The sequence below is a fragment of the Peromyscus maniculatus genome, chromosome 16, assembly GCF_049852395.1.
Source record: "Peromyscus maniculatus bairdii isolate BWxNUB_F1_BW_parent chromosome 16, HU_Pman_BW_mat_3.1, whole genome shotgun sequence".
Lineage (NCBI taxonomy): Eukaryota > Metazoa > Chordata > Mammalia > Rodentia > Cricetidae > Peromyscus > Peromyscus maniculatus.
The window spans coordinates 33,813,155-33,833,646 of NC_134867.1; the positions used below are offsets into that span (position 1 = coordinate 33,813,155).

At 40.7% G+C, this 20,492-nt stretch overlaps 1 non-coding gene across 1 annotated transcript; it reads right to left on the reverse strand.

The window, feature by feature from the left end:
• Window positions 1-2,351: 2,351 nt before the first annotated feature.
• On the reverse strand, window positions 2,352-2,516 carry LOC121823299 (U1 spliceosomal RNA). Its single transcript, XR_013045248.1, has one exon. It is a non-coding gene; the product is annotated as a U1 spliceosomal RNA (small nuclear RNA).
• Window positions 2,517-20,492: the final 17,976 nt, after the last annotated feature.

A 20,492-nucleotide genomic window follows, 5' to 3' on the forward strand; every position in this document is an offset into this window, starting at 1 on the left:
GGGTGGTTTTTGGTCATTTGGTGGGTTATAGATATTTGTCATTGCTTAGGGGAATTGGGTACAAGTTGACATTGATCATGGTCAGGAGAAAAGCTGAAAAAAGTAGATTAGATTCAGGGACCTCTTTCTGAAGAGAAAAAGGGAAGATACCGTATAGAAATGATGGGATAAAAGGATGGATTGTTGAGTCTACTTTTGAATATTTTACATTGGTACTGTATATATATACATATATGTATATATATATTTCTATTCTTGTTTAAGGTATTATACCTAAACAGATCGTTTAAAAATGTAATGTAGCCAGGCGGTCGTGTCACACACCTTTAATCCCAGCACTTGGGAGGCAGAGCCAGGTGGATCTCTGTGAATTTAAGGCCAGCCTGGTCTACAGAGCGAGATCCAGGACAGGCACCAAAACTACACAGAGAAACCTGTCTCGAAAAACCAAAAAAAAAAAAAAAAAAAAAAGTAATGTATAGCACTGTAGAATAATCTTTTGGTACACTGTGAAAGTATATGCTGCAATGATTGGTTTAATAAACAAGCTGACTGGCCAATAGCTGAACAGGATAAAGTTAGGTGGAAAAGCCAAACTGAGAAGGATGGGATGAGGAAGGGTGGAGTCTGGAGTTTCCAGCCAGCCATTAAGGAAGCAGGACATGTAGAAAATGAGGCAATAAGCCATGATCCATGTGGCAAAGCATAGATAAGAAATATGGGTTAATTTAAATGTAAGAGTTAGGTAATAACAAGCCTAAGCTATTGGCTGAGCATTTATATGTAATATTAAGTTCCTAAGTCAGTTATTTGGGAAGCAGCTACTGGTTATTTGGGAGTAGGCAATCAGGACAGAAAAACTCTGCCTACAAATGGTGTCCAATATGGATCAACTACATCCATATAAAACCTGAGAGAGCTTGGGAAGGGATCCCAAACACACAAAAATGGAGTGTAAACGTGGGTTCTTGGTAACCACCTTTTCTACAGTGGGTTCTGTTTGCTGATGATGAACAGAAGGCTCAGGGCCTTAAGAAACAGCTTCCTGGCTCAGTGCTAGTGGCAAAAACAGGCAGCTCTTTTGAGAGGCCCTGCTACCAGGCACTTAAATGGTGTTTATGAGCAGTTGGCAACACACTGCTTGGTGATGATGTAGACCCAGAATCTTCCTAGAGTTGGGGTGGTAATCATAGCTCCCAGAGCTGGTGATAAATGTACCTCTGCCATGAGACTAGGCTCTCAGGGAACCGAGAGGGAGAAGCCATCACCGGCATGCATTGATCTAAGTTACACAGCAGTTTGAAATTTGCTCATGCAGACAGAAAAGGATTACAGATACAATAAAGACAGATTCAGATGAAAAAAAAAAAACTCAAAACAGGTTACAGTGTGTTTAAAAATATGTGTAGGCTTGGGAGAGAAAAAGAAAAAGGGTATAGAAAGTCCTTAAAAAAGGAATAGAGTAATAAAAATATAATAAGCCCACACAAATATGGGAAATACACAGAGAGTCTGGATCCTGTATGTTATTGAGTTATGTTTAAATTTTTTGACTGCTTTAAATTTTTGACTGTTTTATATTTTTCGACTGCTGAGGAACACTGGATTATGAAAACTACTAGTTCAACTACCTATATATTTTAAAGATATCTTGACTTCAAAATTTAAGTCAAACTTTGTGTTACTTTGGGGGAGAGGTTATGCTTTTATTTCCACAGCAAATGAGAGGCTATGGATTCATTCCAGATTAGTATGGATCAGATTTGATCAAGGAAGACCCCCTAAAAAAATCTGACTATAAACATAAATAAACCTAAAAGAACTACAAGATAGGTGAGGTATATTTTACCTGCTCAAACATAAAACAAAAAAATAATCTTTGACTGACTTATGAATGATGAGCAGTCTATAATTGTATTAATGCAGATACGTATATCACCTTTAAAAGTTTATGTATTTTCAGAACAAGGGACCAGATACCAATAAAAACAAATGGCCCCCATGAACCAACATCTAAAACAGCTTCAAGGCTAGTGACTGAAATGATCCAGCCTCACAGAATACTACAGCCAAGACTTAACCATTATCCTCAATTTTCTCAAAGTCCAAAGATTAACAGTGCCCCCAAACACAATAAGGGAGCAGGATACAAAACTATGTGTACATTTCCAAAAGATAGGTTATGGATATTTATTATCATTTAAGTGGGGTTGGTTATAAGTTGTTATTGGTAATGGTTAGGAAAAAAAGCTGAACAAAGGAGATTAGATTCAGGGGTCTCATTCAAAAAAGAAAAGGGGGGATATAGAAATGATAAGATAAAAGGGTAGATTATTGAATCTATTTTATTTATTGATTTATTTATCATTCTTTAATCCCACTAACACAAATTATGCAGTCGAGTTTCCTGCATTTGAGGAAATCACAGGGGTCAGCACATCCGGAGTACAATGGATAAGCTTCACCTTGGGAAAACCACCTTCATGATCATGGTATCTCCCCTGTCAGGTAAGTACTGAATCTATTTTAATCAAAAAAAAAAAACTACTAATCTTAAATAATTTACACTGGTATGTATTTTGGTTTAGTGATACAAATTTAAAGTTAATTTTGTTATACTGTATGTATATTTCTACTCTTATGTAAGGTATTGTGTTTATGCACCTCATTTAAAATATAATGTATAATTAAAAATACAGACTAATAGTCATCTATAATTGTTAAACTTATAGTCATGTTAGGTATGTTTTCAATGTCAAACAGATATATTTTAAATAGATAAATGGTCTTCAAACACTTCAACGACCTACAGAATATGGCATTTAAAAATGTATAACATAAGGCTTTTCATGACAGTGAGACATGTCTGCTCCTGGAAGTACCAATTTGCTTTAAAAAAGGATGATGGTCATTGAAGAACTTCCATATGGAGTTTTCTTTCAATGTGGCAAAGCTAGCTATTTGGGCAGGAAACTGCTCTTGTCTTGACTGTTGACAGTGTACTATACAAACAGGACAAGCAGGACACAAAGGAAATAGACTGTCAAACTTTACCAAGACAAGGTGGGACAGTCCTTCAAAATTCCTGCTTCATAGAAAAGTCTTCCCAGATATTCTAGGCCCGTAGGCCAAAAATAGATGCCCCAACATTGCAAAGGAACCTTAGGTGACTATCCAGGCAGCCAGCTGTTTCTGTCATTTCTTAGTTTTGGTAGTTGTTTGCTCTGCACTTCCTGTTTACTCACTTAATATGATATCCTTCTTAGGTATCTGATGGAGTTTTTTCTTGTTACCAAATTCAGAAAAGAAACTTACATAAGATACACAAAGTTTATCATGTTGATAAACATAAAAGCTTAAATTGTTTATCTATGAAGATGTTTTAAGTTATAAAAAGATAATTTTAGGGTGGTAATAGAAGTTATGATGGAAAATGGTTTATGTATAAATCTTTGAACTCACTAAGATAGGAAAGATAATATAATATATTCTCCAAATTTTCCAAAAACAAATGGACTTGACATTGTGAATGTAATTCTTACTTGATAATTGTTCTTATTGTATATAGCTTTACTATGTTAGAGTTGAAACCTTTCCTTTTTATTTAGACAAAAAGGGAAATGTTGTGAGATATCTGTACATTGATGAAGGTATACTGCTGTGATTGGTGTAGTAAAGAGTTGAATGGTCAATAGCTAAGAAGAAAGAAGTTAGGCAGCACTTCCAGAGACAGAGAAGGCTCTAGGGAGAAGAAAAGCAAATCATCAACCAGACAAGGAGAGGAGACAGGAAGTGCAAGATTGCAGAGAGATAATGCCACATGACAGAACATAGATTTTAAAATATGGGTTAATTTAATTTATAAGAGCTAGTTGAGACAAGCCTAAGCTAAAGGCCAAGCTTTCATAATTAATAATTAGTCTCTGGGTCATTATTTGGGAGCTGGTTGGTGGGAGAGAAGAAGATTTCTATACTTTTTGTCCCCTGCCTCTCTCTATTTTCCATGTTGATGACTGTGTTTTTATTTTTATATTATCAGTGTTCACTGTAGTGATTTGTCCTGTTATCTTGTATGCTGTAGAGAAAAAATGACTTAGCACCCATTCTTCTACAACCACTTATCCAATTTTCATTTTTGCTGTTGGCATTCTCCTGTGATACTGGGGATTGAACTGAAGGCCTTGCATATGCCAGACAAGAGATCTACCACTGTATGCCCACATCTTTTTTTTTTTATTTTAATTCATTTCTTAATCCACTGGATGTTGGCTGCAAATTTCCTTTTCTTTGCAAGAACTCTGCATTTAATTCCCAGGGGTCTTTCTTGTTTGAGTATGTTCTTTCCTTGTGCCTTGAAAAAAAAATTCTTGGTTCTACTTTTAAACTTCAGAATTCTTTTCATATTTTATCATCTCTGGCATTGATAGTGCTGCAGAGAAAAGTGAGATGTCAACCCCTTTCTCTTTGAGGTGGTTGTTTTTCTGCCTAGATGTTGAACTAATTCTTTTTTATATTCCTAAGGCCAGTAAGTAGATCAAAGACATCCTGATGTTGAATGAATATTTCATATCTAATTTTTATTGCAATTTGATGTTTGATTATTGCTTTCATGATTTTGGTAGTTCTCAGAAACAGTCTTCTGGCAACTTTGAAAAGCTAGACAGTATGAATGTGTCATGAACACTGCCAGATGGCTTTTCTCATTTTTATCCTGACTTGTAGGCCTATTGCCCTTGGTTTTTATTCTTGTTATAGGCAACCAAATACAGTAACTGCTCTTGGACATCTTGGAGTGAACCTATGCATTCAAATGTCTCTGTGAAGCTGGTGATGTAAAGAAAGTAACAGGAGCAGAAATTATTTTTCCTCAGAGGAAGAATGTGCTCAGTGTGGTAGACCAGTTGTATTGCCAGCAAAATTAGTTTTCCACCAGTCTTCTTTCTGTTGTACTTTACTGATAGATGGATGATCAAGTCTGAACACAACTTCCTTTCTGGAATGAATAGATGAAGTAGTTTGGAAGCTGTGGAGTCAAAACACTTACTATGGTGAATAAAGGAGTTTGATCCTCCAACACAGATACAACACATGCAATTTGGGTGAGGCTGTGTAATGACACCAAGATGACAGTTTGCCTTAGGAAAGACACAGGGTGGGCAGTCCGTGATGAAATGCACCGTGATGTTATCTTAAAAGCAATCCAGACTCTGAGGGTCTTGAAGTCACTGTTTCTAACCCCCAGACCTTTGTACATATGAATGCTAATATGAAAAGGCAGAGTAACCAGAAACTCTAAAGAACCACAGTGGCCCAACATGGCAGAAGGATAGTCTGTGGGAGTGTGCGACTCATGGCAACATGTCTATCTGGTAGATTTGGTTAAGAATTTTCTTTCTCGGCAGGGCGGTGGTGGCACACACCTTTAATCCCAGGACTGGGAGCCAGAGGCAAGGAGATCTTTGTGAGTTCAAGGCCATCATGGTCTACAGAGTGAGATCCAGGACAGACACCAAAACTACACAGAGAAACCCTGACTACAAAAACAAAAACAAAAACAAACAAACAAACAAACAAACAAACAAACAAACACAAACAACAAAAAAAGAATTCTCTTTCTCACCCCTGAACCACACAACTAGTAACCGCTATGAGGTGGTCCTAAGTTTTGGCCTAGTGTTGGATATTAAGTGTTGGCTACCTCCCCTTGGATTGCATTTCTTACCTTTAAGACTAAAAGATCACAATGGGCATCAAAATATCTCCAGTAATGGGTTGCTATTTTTCCAGATAGAGCAGTGTGTTGGTGGTATTCTTTTTTAATAACTGTCTCATTTGTGATGAACTGAATCATAGTGCTGCCCTCTGCAGCGGAGTACCCAAGTCTGCCTGTGCTACTCATAGCTTGGAGTAAGGACCTAATCCAGTTCAATGAGCCCCTTTAATTTACTGTACTGCCAAGATGCCTTTAATTGCAATTGGTTCTTCTATGCATGCATGCATGCACGCACATGCACATGCCAGAGGAGTTAGCCTTGGTTGGAATATGCTGCCCTGATGGAGAGGAATAGGTAAGTTCTCTTGAATCCTCTTTGGGCTCAGATGGCATTTACCAAGATATTAGGAAGTCAATTTAGATAATGATGTCAAGATCATGCATGTAGTCAAAAGTCAGCACACAGACACATTTTTTTTTGGGCGTTGGGGGTGGGAGCTGGGTTAGTGTTTGCCTGCATACAAATGCCTCAACCCCTTTAACTTTCCTGTTTTCAATACGGGTGGGATTGCTATCTTTTCTTATAAAATGAAATCCACTGTAATCATATCTGGCACACACGTCTTTGTACAGGTTTATACCATGCACTGGCTGGGTCCCCGCCTCCCATACCCTGTTCCTCCTATTCTTTGTTTTCTCAACCTTCTCTCCTCTGGGTTTTCAGCCTCTTTGTTCTCCTAGGTGATTTCACTTTTGCTTTCATTTAATATACACAATTTCATGTGACTGTACAAAATCCAGGAACCACAAATGAGAGAAAGCCTATGATGTTTGTCTTTCTGAGACATACTTGGTTTGTTTAATGTGATTATGTTTAGTTGCCTCCATTTTCCTGTTAGAGACATAATTCCATTCTCATTTATAGCTGAAAAAAAATTTCCACTGTTTTCCTCACCCATCTCTCTGTGGTTGAACACCTAGGTTGCTTCCGTAGCTTAACTATTATGAGTGCTGTTGCGGTGAAAGTCGATGTGCAAGTGTCTCTATGATATGCTGATATGTAACCCTTTGGGTAAATACCCAGGAGTGGTGTATCTGTGTCATAAGGTAAACCTATTTCTAAATTTTAAGGAGCCTCTATACTGATTTTTATAAATGTTGGATGGGTTTGCACCCCTGCCAGCAGTGTATAAAGGTTCCCTTTTGTCCACATCAAGGCCAATATTTGTTGTTTTCTGTTTCCGTAATGACTGGCATTCTGACTGGGGTAAGATCTTCAATGGCAGCATCAGCCCATGGGCTGCACAGGAGAACAGGAGCAGGTACCCTCTGGGCACACACATGCATCCTCCAGGTCACCAAGGTGCCTACCAGTTCCCATTACCCTGTAGGCAGAGGCCAGCTGACAGGTCCTTGCTGTGGGATGTTCTGTATGGCAAATGTGTTGCTCTGATTGGTCAATAAATAAAACACTGATTGGCCAGTGGCTAGGCAGGAAGTACAGGGGGGACTAACAGAGAGGAGAAAAGAAAGAACAGGAAGGCAGAAGGAGTCACTGCCAGCTGCCGCCAGGACAAGCAGCATGTGAAAATGACGGTAAGCCACGAGCCACGTGGCAAGGTATAGATTTATGGAAATGGATTAATTTAAGCTATAAGAAGCTAGCAAGAAGCCTGCCACGGCCATACAGTTTGTAAGCAATATAAGTCTCTGTGTTTACTTGGTTGGGTATAATCGGCTGTGGGACTGGCGGGTGACAAAGATTTGTCCTGACTGTGGGCAAGGCAGGAAAACTCTAGCTATAGGTCCTACTTATTATCACACTTGAATTTCTGTTTACTCATGAAAGAGTCAAGAGGAACGTGATATATTTCCTATACTTTACTTCTACCATTGATGAATATGTGTAAGATGCACAGAGGACTTCGAGAGGTGTTTTTCTTGACCAGTTTTACACATTGATATGACCTACTAGAGACCCATGAGTATCTTGGTTTATGACTGCTTGCTTTAGATGATAGACACACAAGGGAAATCAGGTTGGGCCAAGAACAGCCAGCAGGTAACTGTAGCTGCTTGTTTAGAGGAAATCACAATCTATTCCAAATGACATGTTTATACAGTTGTGTGGATTTACCACTTGGGAGTGCGAGTGAGACTTTGGAGGAAAGAAAAATCAATAACACAATAAGAATCAGGAATGATTGGATGTTCTTAATTGTTTGAAATTACACACAGCTTTCTGATTTTCCTCCCTGAGTTTTATTATCAAATTGAGGTGCAATTTATTGCAAGACTCCTGCTCACTCTCCATGCCTAAACTTTCCTCACTGCAGCTCATGTCTGAGCCTAGCCAATGACTCTAAGCTAAAAAGCCTTGAGAGCTGTGGACCAAGAATTGTCTTAATAGTGGCCCAGCAAGTCACTTGGAAATTTTGTAGCTATGTTGAACACTCTCTATGTATAAATAAAGCTGTCGTCTTGTTTTCCTATGTTCATCTTTTGAGTTTCTTACACTTTAAAAAATATTGAAAATTAATTTAGAATGACTAATGCATTCCCCTTGGATAAAATTTAAAAAAAAAAGAGTATGTAGTGAAAAATCTCCCTCACTCCTGACCCCAGTTATCAGGTGTTCTTTATTAATGACAAATAATGTTACCAGTTTCTATCCTAGTACTCAGAAACTTTTTATGTCAATGTATCTCAATCTGCCAGCTGTGGATGCCTAGGGGGTCCTTAAGATGTTCTGAGTGAGTTCAGGAAATCAAAACTCCTTTTATAATGATATGAAACAGCGTTGGTCATTTTCACTATTGCTGTTTTCTCTGAACACACCAAGATTGTGGTGGGAAATCTTTGAAGTAATCAAGAGCACCTCTTCAGTTTCCTCCTGCCATACACCCAGAGACTGACAAATTGCAGTACAGAATATCCTCTGTGAAATGGGAAAAACAGATGATTCCATTGTATTTTCAGTTATGTGTCTGTCTTCTGGGCAGTCTTGTCTGGTGCAAGGGTCAGTACACAGACAGCACACTTCCTTTGCAAACTGAGTCCCAAGGAAAGATGCTCACGTGGCTTATAACTGGGTAAAAACGCAGCTGGTAAACAGTCCATGGAGCACCATCTCTACTCGAAAGAATGACAGCTAATTTGAGGTTAGTCAGATGATGGAGAAATAGTTTCTAATGAGCAAAATAAACTTGCTACTCTTAAAAAAAAAGGTGAAACACCTATGATAATATTTGAGCTTTTAAGTAAAAAATTAAAATTTTGTAAAACTTGTATCCACCATTATAAATTCAACTGCCTTTCAATGTCTAACTAATTTTTTATTATTATTAAATTGGTGGAGACACAAGAAAAATGCAATTCTTTGAATTGTGAGCAATTTATATTAACAGTAGGCAGAGCTGGATAACTGAGCAGACAAATACTTTCTGGGTGAGTTGTTCAAGTTCTTAACACACCACCAGACTTAAAAAGCTCTTCAAGGCGTAAGACAGACTGGTGGGTTTGAACACAGAGAGTGAGAGTATGAAGGGAACTCTGACGTGGTTTCAGAAACCACACTACAATTCATCTTTAAGAGCCTAGAGCTGTCAGGTTCTAGGATGATCGCAATGTCACATTGCTGATTTTCTTTCCGTGTTCCCGACTTTTCCGTCTGTGGCTGACTTTCCTCTCCAGGTCCTGGAGTAAATTCGTTTGCTGGTTTGTGTTCCCTCTCAGGTCATTGATCATTTTTATTAGTAAACTTGAAGTTTTCACTAGTTGGCGGATGTATCTTTGAATTCAGGGCTTGAGGAGTGATGGCCGCTCGAGGCATTATGTTTCTTCCATGGTTTTTCACGTTTCTGGGTTACGGTTTGCGTGTCTATTGGTTTAGACAACTCTTCTGGCTTTCCGTGGGTAACTTTGTATTAAGCGGAGTGGTCTGGAGAGTTTAATCTTCACTCACCATCTCTCTGAGAGCTGAAAGTCTCTGGATGAGGCCACAAACACCACCCCAGGCCTCCCTGCCGCAGCGCAATGGACCCAGACATGGCCCTAGGCAGCAGGCGGCTCATGCCTGGATGTCTCCATAGCTCCAGGTGGCAACCCTGGCCACCCAGATCAGCATGGTCCCTGCTGTGGCTGACATGGCCCAAAGTGGCTGACCAGACTTTGGTCATTGGCATGACCCTCAGTGACAATGAGAGCCTGACATCAACTCAGACCCTGGCTGCTATTGGACCACGTAACCAGACTTGGCTCTCTGCAGCAGTCTTGGTTCAGATGACACCATGTCCCAGGGTGACAGCATAGGCCACCCTCATCAGGATGTCCCTGGAAGCAGCACGGCCCTCGGATGTCCTTATGGCAATAGGCTGCAGCCCAGCCCCCAGGTTTTTATGGGGCTTTTAATGGCAACATGGGCCATAGACCCCAATACAGACCTTGGTTGTGGTAGAACCATGGACCCAGACGTGGTCCTAGTCAGCAGCCTGGGCCCGGATGTCACTATGGTCCCAGGTGGCATCATAGGCCACCTGGACCAGCATGACCCCCATAGCAGCATGGCCCTCAGACACCAATATAGTCACAGGTTGCAGCCCAGATCCCAGGCATCCACATGGCTCCTTTCGGCAACATGGGTCAGGGACATCAGTGCAGACCCCGGCCGGGGCAGAACCACAGACCAAGATACGATCCTTGGCAGCAGCCTGGACCAGGCTGTCACCATGGTCCCAGATGGCTGCGCAGGCCACCCAGATTGGCATGGACCCCATAGCAGCACAGCCTTTGGACACCAATGTGACCTGAGGTGGCAGCCCAGACCACAGGGCCCTGCACGGCCTCCAGTGGCAATAGGAGCCCCAGACATCAACCCAGGCCCGCTTGGCTGCTCCATGGCCTGGGACCAAGACCTGGCTCCGGCCATAGCCCAAGCCCAGCCATCTCCCTGAACTCAGTTGACCAACCGGCCGTTCACGTCAGCCTGTTCCTCACCACCCTCATCTCTCCAGATCTGCCTCTCTCCCCGGCCCACAAAACATTCCACCTCTCCCTCTCTTCTGCATTCTCTCACCACAATGGTGCCCAACCGCCCAGTGCCAGGGCATTGGTTAGGTCGCAGGTGGTGGTAGGTTGATTTCTGCCTGGCCCAGCCACAAGGAATAGTGCAGTGTTGTCTTTCCTCTCTCCCGTCCCCAGCCCTAGAGATCTCCAGCAGCACTTGGTATGACGGTACCTCTGGCACTCCTGGTTAACCGTGACACCCCACTCCCCACCCCCAGACCAAAATGTCGGTGGTGGGGGGCACATTCTGTGTCCTCCATCCATTCAGGCATGGGTGAGGCCTGCAGCTCATGGTTGATTCCTTTTTGTTTTTATATTGACTCTTCTCAATAACCAACTCATACAGAGGGAGCTTTTCCTCCATGTTCTTATGCAGTGCCAAGCTTCAAATTCTTATTTGGTAAATAATATGAAAGATGACTCATGCAAAAAAAATTTTTTTTTTGGTATAATGATCTAGCATCAAAAAAATTTCTTTGAAAATTCTTTATACACTGATTGCCCTCCATCTGTCTGTATCTGGAATTCTGCAATGTATTCTTTGAAAATACAAGCTGGGCGGTGGTGGCACAAGACTTTAATCCCAGCACTCTGGAGGCAGAGCCAGGTGGATCTCTGTGAGTTCGAGGCCAGCCTGGTCTACAGAGCAAGATCCAGGACAAGCATCAGAAGTATACAGAGAAACCCTGTCTCAAAAAACCAAAAAAAAAAAAAAAAAAAAAAAGAAGAAAATACAAAACACACTGTACATACTTTTTTTGCTGCTGTGTGAACAATACATCCTCAGAATTTTGCCATGTCTTTCTCTCATAGAATTTCTCTACTCTTCTTCTAATGGCTAACCTTTATTTCTCCTGTAAAAAAATTAGTAATGAATGGGTTAAAGGTGTGTGTGTGGTGTTGAGCGTACTGAACTCAGGACCACCTGAATGCTGTATCCTCAATCGGAAAGTGTTTTTTTTTTTTTTTTCTTATAAGCAATGCTACACTGAATAACTTTATATCCATGTTATCTGAAAGGTCCATAGGACAGATGTATAGATGCTGGTCAAAAACTAAGTGCATTTTTAATTCATTATATTATGTTGTAAAGGCTATAAGGTCATTTTTTTTTAAGAAAATAATGAATATATTACAGTCTTATAAAAAGAGTCCCCATCAATATCATAGGCAAGTTGTGGTCTGAGGAACACAATAGAACTGACTAGTAAGTAGGTTTACATGAAGATAATTTACATGTTTGGAAGAAAAAACTGAAGGTAAAAAATAAAATGAAGTCATTGATGATATTATGTAAAATGTATTGTTGACTACATGTATCATCAGTGTAATTTGGAAGAAGGCATAAGTTTGGGGCATTTGTCTGACTTATAACTGAAGCAACCTTTGCTCAAAGTTTTGAAGCACCTGGTACTGGCTACACTAAAGAACGTAAGGTCCCAGCATTCTAAAACCCCCAGTTCACAGAGGCCAGTGCCAAGGATGACACTTACCCACTGCAGAAGATCTCAGAGCTGATAGGGGTGGGTTCCAGGCAGGCTATTTCAGATAAGCCAGAGAAATTCTTGAGTTCTTGCTTGGATGTTGAAGGAAAGTGTCCCATATCTTCCATTCTGTTTTCACACCTCTGCTTAAATGCCTCATCTAAGAAACCTCAAATAGTTTCTTGAAATGAAACAAAATTCTTTTCCTTTATTTTCCCACGGAGCTTCTGTGATATACTGTAATTGCCCACTTTGTGGTGATAGCCACTACACTTTACTTCCTAAGGAGAGTGAAGTTATGTGTCTTATTTAGTGCTTTACTCTTGGAACATAATCTAATATCTGACATATAGGGATTACTAATTAATATGTGCTGAAATGTTGAATAAATGGGAGATTTTGAGCTAGGCTATTGGTTCTATATATCTGACAATATTATTTTAAAAAACTCATATCTCTTAGGAACTACTTTGAATAGTACTATGATCACATCATTTGCTTTACTGTTTTATATTAAAAAATAATTAAAACTTCATGTGTCTGGTATAGATGTATTATAATTGGAAGAGTGTAGAATGCTATTGTCTATTCTGCTTTGTTTTGCTCTTTGATGGCCTCTGTGTTACTGGCCTAACTGGCCACCAGTAGCACCTTTGCCCAAGAGAAAGAACAGAATCTACAAGTAGAAATAAGATACATCATCTAAGAAAATTAGCAGTCAATAAATTAGTGTAACAGTCAGATTGCACCTCAGTGGAAATGTGCTTTTAAATTAAACAGTATTTATTTTCTATAGGATGACCAAACTTCATTTCTTTTCCTTGGTTCCTAAATTCCCCTAAACCAGTGGTTCTCAGCCTTCCTAATACTGCAGCCCTTTAATGCAGTTCCTCTTGTTTTGGTGACCACCCCCAACCATAAAATTGTTTTCACTGGTATTTTATAACTGCAATTTTGCTAATGTTATGAATCGTAATGCAAATATCTGTGTTTTCTAATGGTTTTAGGTGACCCCTGTGAAAGGGTCGTTTGACCCCCAAAGGAGTTATGACACATAGATTGAGAACCACTGCCTTAAACTAACCAAGAAAACAGGATATGGAGGTAACTCATCACAATATTTTTAATTATGAAAATTTACTCTGTGTTCAGTTATAAAGAGCATTGTCAAAGCAAGGAGAAATTCCCTGCAGAATAGAGGTCCAGGAAGCCATTTTGCCAACTTTTCTCTAAAACCAAATCCTCATTTCCTCTTAGATTTCTCTCACTCTCATTGTAACAAAAATTTGATACTCTACCTTCCATGTTCACCTCCACTGAGTCTCATGTGTACTCACACCCTTGGGGTTTGTTTGTGTCTTCTGATACAAAGTGGACTCTTTGAAGCCAACCTTGGGTTTCATTATATGGTCTAGCATAGTGATTCATGTAGGTTGATTCTTGACATATTTGTTGAATGCCTTGACATCTCTTACAGAGTCCTGTGGAAAAAAACAAACTGTGTTGCAAAAGAACTACAGATAGGTTTGGGTGGCAAGATCTTGGATGGAGAGATCTTCTAGACCTAAGAGCAGACTATTGGTGTAAATATTAAGCAACTCTGTGTAGTTAAAAGGGAGGTTTATTTTGTGGGGTCACTTACAAGTGAAGGGATAGGTAACAGGGTCCAGGAAAGGTGAAGCGCAGTCCAGCAGTGTTCTCTGGAGAACTCTGCTCAGTCTACCCCCAGCGTCCAGGATCCCAGAACCAAGACAGCCAGCACATCTGGATCTTGGGTCTTCAGGGGTCCTTTCTCGGCTCTGCCTTGTAGGTGTGACAGTTACTGAAGCCTCAACGGGGGTGGCACTTCCAGGTCAAAGCTGGAACAGCTACCCACTACAGCAGACAGATCCAGGTTTTGACCAGAAGAGAAAAGGGGACTTCAATATGGAGTTTTACCAGTTATTAGGTCGGCTTAGAACAAGAATCTAAACCTTAGAGGAGACCTTGATTGCCCCTTGGTAAGATCTTCAGCAAGAACATAGTTGAGCTGTACCCAGAGCTCTGTACATATAAGTGATGAAATAATAAACATGTGTGGCTAGAAACACATGCCTACACACCTGCTCAGACAGCAATAGGAACAAAAAAAAACATATTGCATCACAAAGACCAGCTGTTCTCAACCTTCCTAATGCTGCGACCCTTTAATACAGTTCCTCATGTTGTGGTGACCCCCAACCATAACATTATTTTTGTTGCTACTTCATAACCATAATTTTGCTACTGTTACGAATCACAATGTAAATATCTGATATGCAGGATATCTAACATTTGACCTCTGAGAAAAGGTTGTTAGACCCCCACACACAGGGGTTGTGACCCATAGATTGAGAACCACTAACAAAGGCTTTTAGATTATGAGCAAAGATAGAAGAAAAGCAGTATTTATTAGAACAAGACTTAACAGGCCACTGAACTGAAGGGAACAGTGAACGATGGCATTTTAGAGGCAAGACCAAACAGCATTCAGGAGTTTGTTTGTGTATTGTGAAGTGATCTACGTGTATTGGCCCTTGTCGCTGGGTTTAGAAATCAGATCGTTCTAGTTGATCTCGCTTTTTTGTCACACCAAAGTTCTTTGTTGAGAATCCCGAGAATGGACAGACCCCAGCACCTCGTGGAATAAGAAATACAGCTTCCTAAAAGCAAAGTGTTAATCTCACAAAGAAAGAAAAGTAAAGACATTGAGGGTAAGCACATGGGAAGAAAGGCACCCTGCTCTCTCCTGGGGCTGTTAGAAAGAAGCATGGCAGAATACAGTAAAGGTCTTAGCATAGATCTTAACATATAGCAATCTTCACTGAATCAAAACCATTACTATTAAGTATCCAGAGGCCTAGGCCTCATCTAGGCCATAAGACAAAAACTCGGGCCCTGAAGTTTAAAAAGAGGAGTCCCAGCTTGTTGAAATCTAAAAAAAGAAAAAAAAAACAAAAACAAAACCTCCCAACACTCAAGGAGAGAGACTTCAGTCACTGTTGATACCCAGATGGGTTATAATTGAAGTTATCAGAGATGAGGAAGTTACAGGTCCACACATGGTATTATGTGCCTAAGCCCAGTCCTCCATGTTTAAAGCATGGCTATAGTTGTGACATTTTAGCATACTCAAGATATTTGGCCTATTCATATCTGGCCCTATCCATTAAGCTCATAATACCCAGGGATCCCCAGTGCAGAGGGATGGAGTTGTGGTGGGTTTTGCTTTGTTTGTGGTTCTGGGGGGTTCTAACTAAGCACTTCATGTATGCTAAGCCACAATTCTACCCTGAGCAGCATCCATAGCCCTAGATCTGGTTTTGAAGGAAGGCTTTTCTGTGATCTTTTTGTTTGAGGGCTCCATCCCTGGGTACACCCTTTCTGAGGAAGGTGTCATTTCTGGCCCTGAACATCACTGATGGCTGGAGTTAACTTCCACTCCATTCTGTTCAACTCCACAAGCATTTATTGAGCTCCCATTATGTGCAATGAACTGTATTAAGTGCTTTGATAGATTAAAAAATGAATAGATAAGATGGAGCTCCTGACCTTAGGGTATTTTATTATCTCCAAAGAGAGACTAATGTTACAGGGACCAGATACAATGCAGAGCAGGATATGACAAGTGCTAAAATAGATATGGAACAGAAGAAAGATGTAGATTTCCAGTGTGGTCAACTAGGATTTTCCCGGCAGAAGTAGGACATAAGTCTTGTCTAATCATAGGTGCTCCTAGGACTATGGACATTTTATTTATTTCTGTATTCTCAGTGCCTGGCACAAGCCTTGGTTCTTAATCTCTGTGATTAAAAATCAGTTTGAAATTGTTTATACTGTGATAAAAACTCTACATAAAGTTTTTCCATCTGAACCATTTTAAAGCACAGCCTAGTGACAGAAAGTGCACTCACGTTGCTCTGTACCACTGATGTATTGAAGTCGTTATCTTACAAAGCTGAAAATCTTACCCATTGTTCCCTCCTCATAGCTCTCAGCAATGCCTTTCTGTTCCCTGTCTCCAGGAATTTTCCAGTTCTAGTACTTCACTTGAATGGAATCAAACTCTACTTGTCCTTTCCTTTTTGGCTTATTTCATTTACCATAATGTTTTAAAGGATTGTTTACATTGTGGCATTTGCCCAAATCCCTTTCTCTTTAAGGATAGGATATATTACACATGTATGTATGGCACATGTATACACACACACACACACACACACACACACACACACACACACACACATACACATTCTCATTCTATGTGTGTCTATCTCTCTCACACACACATTCTCATTCTCTCTCTCTCTGTATCTCTCTTTCACACACACATACACACATAAACACACATATATACTACCATCTGTTCATAGATATTTGGGTAGGTTGTTCTCAACTTTTGGCTAGCAGAGGTAAGTTTGGTTACCAAATTGGCTACTAGAGATATGAAACACGGATGAGGTTCAAACATTTGATTGAATGAGTTAAGCCTTTTTGTTTGTGGCCATACTGGAGATCAAACCCCGGGATTTATGTAAAATAGGCAAATGCTCTACCATTGTGCTACCCTCCCAGTCTATGACTTAGACATTTTAATAGGCTGAGATAGGGCATTTGAAGCTTAGGGAGTAGAGAAAAGGTAGCAATGATAGGCGTCCAGGCTCTGGCTTATTTGGTGTAAACAATGTTCTGTGGTATCCTGGCTTAAGTCTGAAGTACACTGAGTACCACGACAGGCAGACAGAGCTCTTCTAAAGTTAGTAGAACTCATGTAAGGGCTGAGGCAGGTGAATGAGTAACATTGCTGAAGAGTGTAATTGCAGCCAAAATGTAGCTATACATAAAAGGTCAGAATTCCGGCAGGAGACAAAGTAGGGCAGTGACAGAGGAAATAGTAAAGGGGGAGGAAGGGCAGAGAGGCATTATAGAGGAACAATCAATGGGATTTGTTGACTAACTGGATGTGGGAGACAGGAAGAGGAAGTCATTGTTAAATCTATGCCTAAGTGACATTGTAAACTGGATGAAGAATGCAGAACAAAAAAAAAAAAAAAGGCAAGCAAAAACTATATGTTTGTCCCATGTGTTGAGCTCACATATATTATCTCATGAAAGCAAAAACATATCCCAGGAAAATGGGGATTATTGTAAATGGGAGATCACATAGATTGTTATGACCTAATATCTCGTGAGGAGCTAAAATGGAGACTCTGACCTAGGTCTAACTCCAGCGTTCAAACATTGTTTTTAGTCAAACACACTATATCTCTGTCTTCCAATACATAGATGAGCCTTGGAAATTTACTTCTAGAAACTGGGAACCTAATACTCAAAGCTCAGTAGAGCAGTCATGATAGCATAATCCAGTCCACAAAGATATATTCAGATGCCCTTGAGAAGATACAGGGGCTCACTTAGAACAGTGTCTGTGGTGGTTTGAATGAAAATGACCCTCATAGGCTCATAGAAAGTGGCACTATAGGAGGTGTGGCCTTGTTGAAGGAAACCCCAAAGGGTTTCAGAAACTTAAGCCAGGTCCACTATTTCTTCCTGTTGCCTGCAAACCAGGATGTAAAACTCTCAGCTACTCTCCAGTACCATGTCTGCCTACATGCCACCATGTTTTTTGCCCTGATGATAATGAACTAAGCCTCTGAATGATAGGCCAGCCCCAGTTAAATGTTTTTCTTTGTAAGAGTTGCTGTGGTTATGGTGTCTCTTCACAGCAATAGAAACCCTAACACAAGTTGGTACCAGAGACTGGGATATTGCTATGATAGTCCAGATCATACTTTTGTTTGGAGGAATGTGGACTTGGGGACCTTGGATTAGAAAAGCAACTGAAGCTCTAAGCAGAACTTAATGGGCCATAATAGTAGGAGCATGGAAGACAGTGGTGTTGAGGTTGACCTGAACTGTGGGGCCTGCCTCAAGAGGTTTCAGAGGAGAAGAATATGAGTATGTGGCCTAGAGGCTGTTCTTGTGATATTTTGGTGAAGAATGTGGCTGCCTTCTGCCCTTGTCCAAAAAAATCTGCCTGAGGCTAAATTGAAGAATTATGGATTGACAGCTTTAGGAAAGGCCATTTCTTTTTTTTTTTTTTTTTTTTTTTTTTTTTTTTTGGTTTTTCGAGACAGGGTTTCTCTTGTGTAGCTTTGCGCCTTTCCTGGAGCTCACTTGGTAGCCCAGGCTGGCCTCGAACTCACAGAGATCCGCCTGGCTCTGCCTCCCGAGTGCTGGGATTAAAGGCGTGCGCCACCAACGCCCGGCGGGAAAGGCCATTTCAAAACAACCTTTGACTATGCTGTGTGGCTACTAGTGGCCAGTCTTATGCAGATCTACAATGAAAAGGAGCAAGCTGAGCAAGGAAAAACGCAAAATGTACAATTGGAGGAGAAAAGGAGCACTAGAAAGTGTAAAGAGATTAAAGAAAAGACTGAGGCTAAATGGAATAAAAGGAGTGGTGACTTCAAAAGAGACTTGGAACTTTGGACTTTTGAACAGGGTTCAGACTGATAAACTATGGGGACTTTTGAAGTTGGACTGAATGCATTTCTGCATTATGATATGGCTACAAGCCTATGGGGACCAGGGGGGATATGGCAATTTGAATAAAAATGGCCCCCATAGGGAGTGGCACTATTAGGAGGTGAGGGCCTTGTTGAAGGAGTAGGTGTGGTCTTGTTGGAGGAAGTGTGTCACTGGGTGGGGGGCAAGGCTTTGAGGTTTCAGATGCTCAAGCCAGGCCCAGTGTCACTTTCTCTCTTTTCCTGCTGCCTGCCAATCAAGATGTAGAACTCTCAGCTCCTTCTCCAGCACCATCTCTGCCTGCAAGCCACCATGCTTCCTGCTGTGATGACAGTGGACTGAACCCCTAAACTGTAAAGCAGTCCAAATTAAATGTTTTTCTTTTATAAGAGTGCCGTGGTCATGGTGTCCCTTCAGAGCAACAGAAACCCTAATTCAGACAATGTCTTAGTTACTTTTCTCATTGTGACAAAAATACCTTAATAAAGCAACACAAAGAAGGGAATGAGGCAACAGGATAGCTCAGTAGATAAAGGTCCTTGTCAGGCTAAGTCTGATGATCAGACTTCGATTCCTAAAACCTGAATCAAAGTAGAAAAAGAAAACTGATTCCTCTGATCACCTCCTGACTCCTGCTATACTCACAACATGGCACCCCCCTCCCCGTCATATATACCCACAATAATAAACAAAATAACTGAATTTTAAAAGGAAAGATGGGTTTATTTTGGCTCAAAGTTTGAGGAAATGCAGTCCATCCTGGCAGAAATGTCATGGTGACAGGAATATGAGGCAGCTTGGGTCACATTGAATCTATAACCAGGAAGCAGGGAACAAGGAATGCTCAATTTCTCCTTTTGATAGAGTCCAGGGCACTACCTCATACAATGGTGCTGCCCACATTTAAAGCGACTCATCCTCCCTTAATTAACCAGATCTACAAACTTTCTCAGGGAAATACCCAGAGATTTATTTCCAAGGTGAATCTAGACTCTGTCCGGTTGTCAATCGATGTGAATTACTACAGAGTAATTATACAAGGTCAGAACTTGGTTTCAGAAGCACATTGTATTAGTTCAGAGTTCTTCAGAGAGACAGCACCAATCGGAAGGAGGAATAGCTAATATATAGAGGATGAATGGATAGGTAGATAGACAAGGGAGGTTTATTAGAAAATGAGCTCACATGACTATGAAGAAGTTTCCTAAAAGGCCAGTGCTATGTGGCTCAGTATGAGAAAAAGACCTCAGTGCCAGGGAGGTCAGTGGTATCACATGCTCTGAGGCCCAAAGACTAAGAGGAGGGTGTGGAATGGTGACGGTATAACTTTTGGAGTGCAAAGATCAAAAATCCTGTAATTCTATTATCTAAGAGCCAGAGAAGAATCATGCATCCCATCTCAAAGAGAATAATCTTTCTGTTCTATCCAGGTTCCCAGATGGTCGATGGTAGTTTACAATATTGCATTAGAGTTGCCTGGTGTAGATAACTTGTGGGTCCTCCAACTCATGATGCCTCTCCTCTGGAAACCCTCACAGACATGCTCAGAAATAATGCCTTACAACTCCTTGCGGAAATCCTCAATCCAGTCAGAATGCTGATTTAAACACCAAACGCACATTCATCAGATGAGAAGGGGAAGAGGGGCGGGGCCTGGGGCACCAGGGAAGAGTAGAACAGCAAAT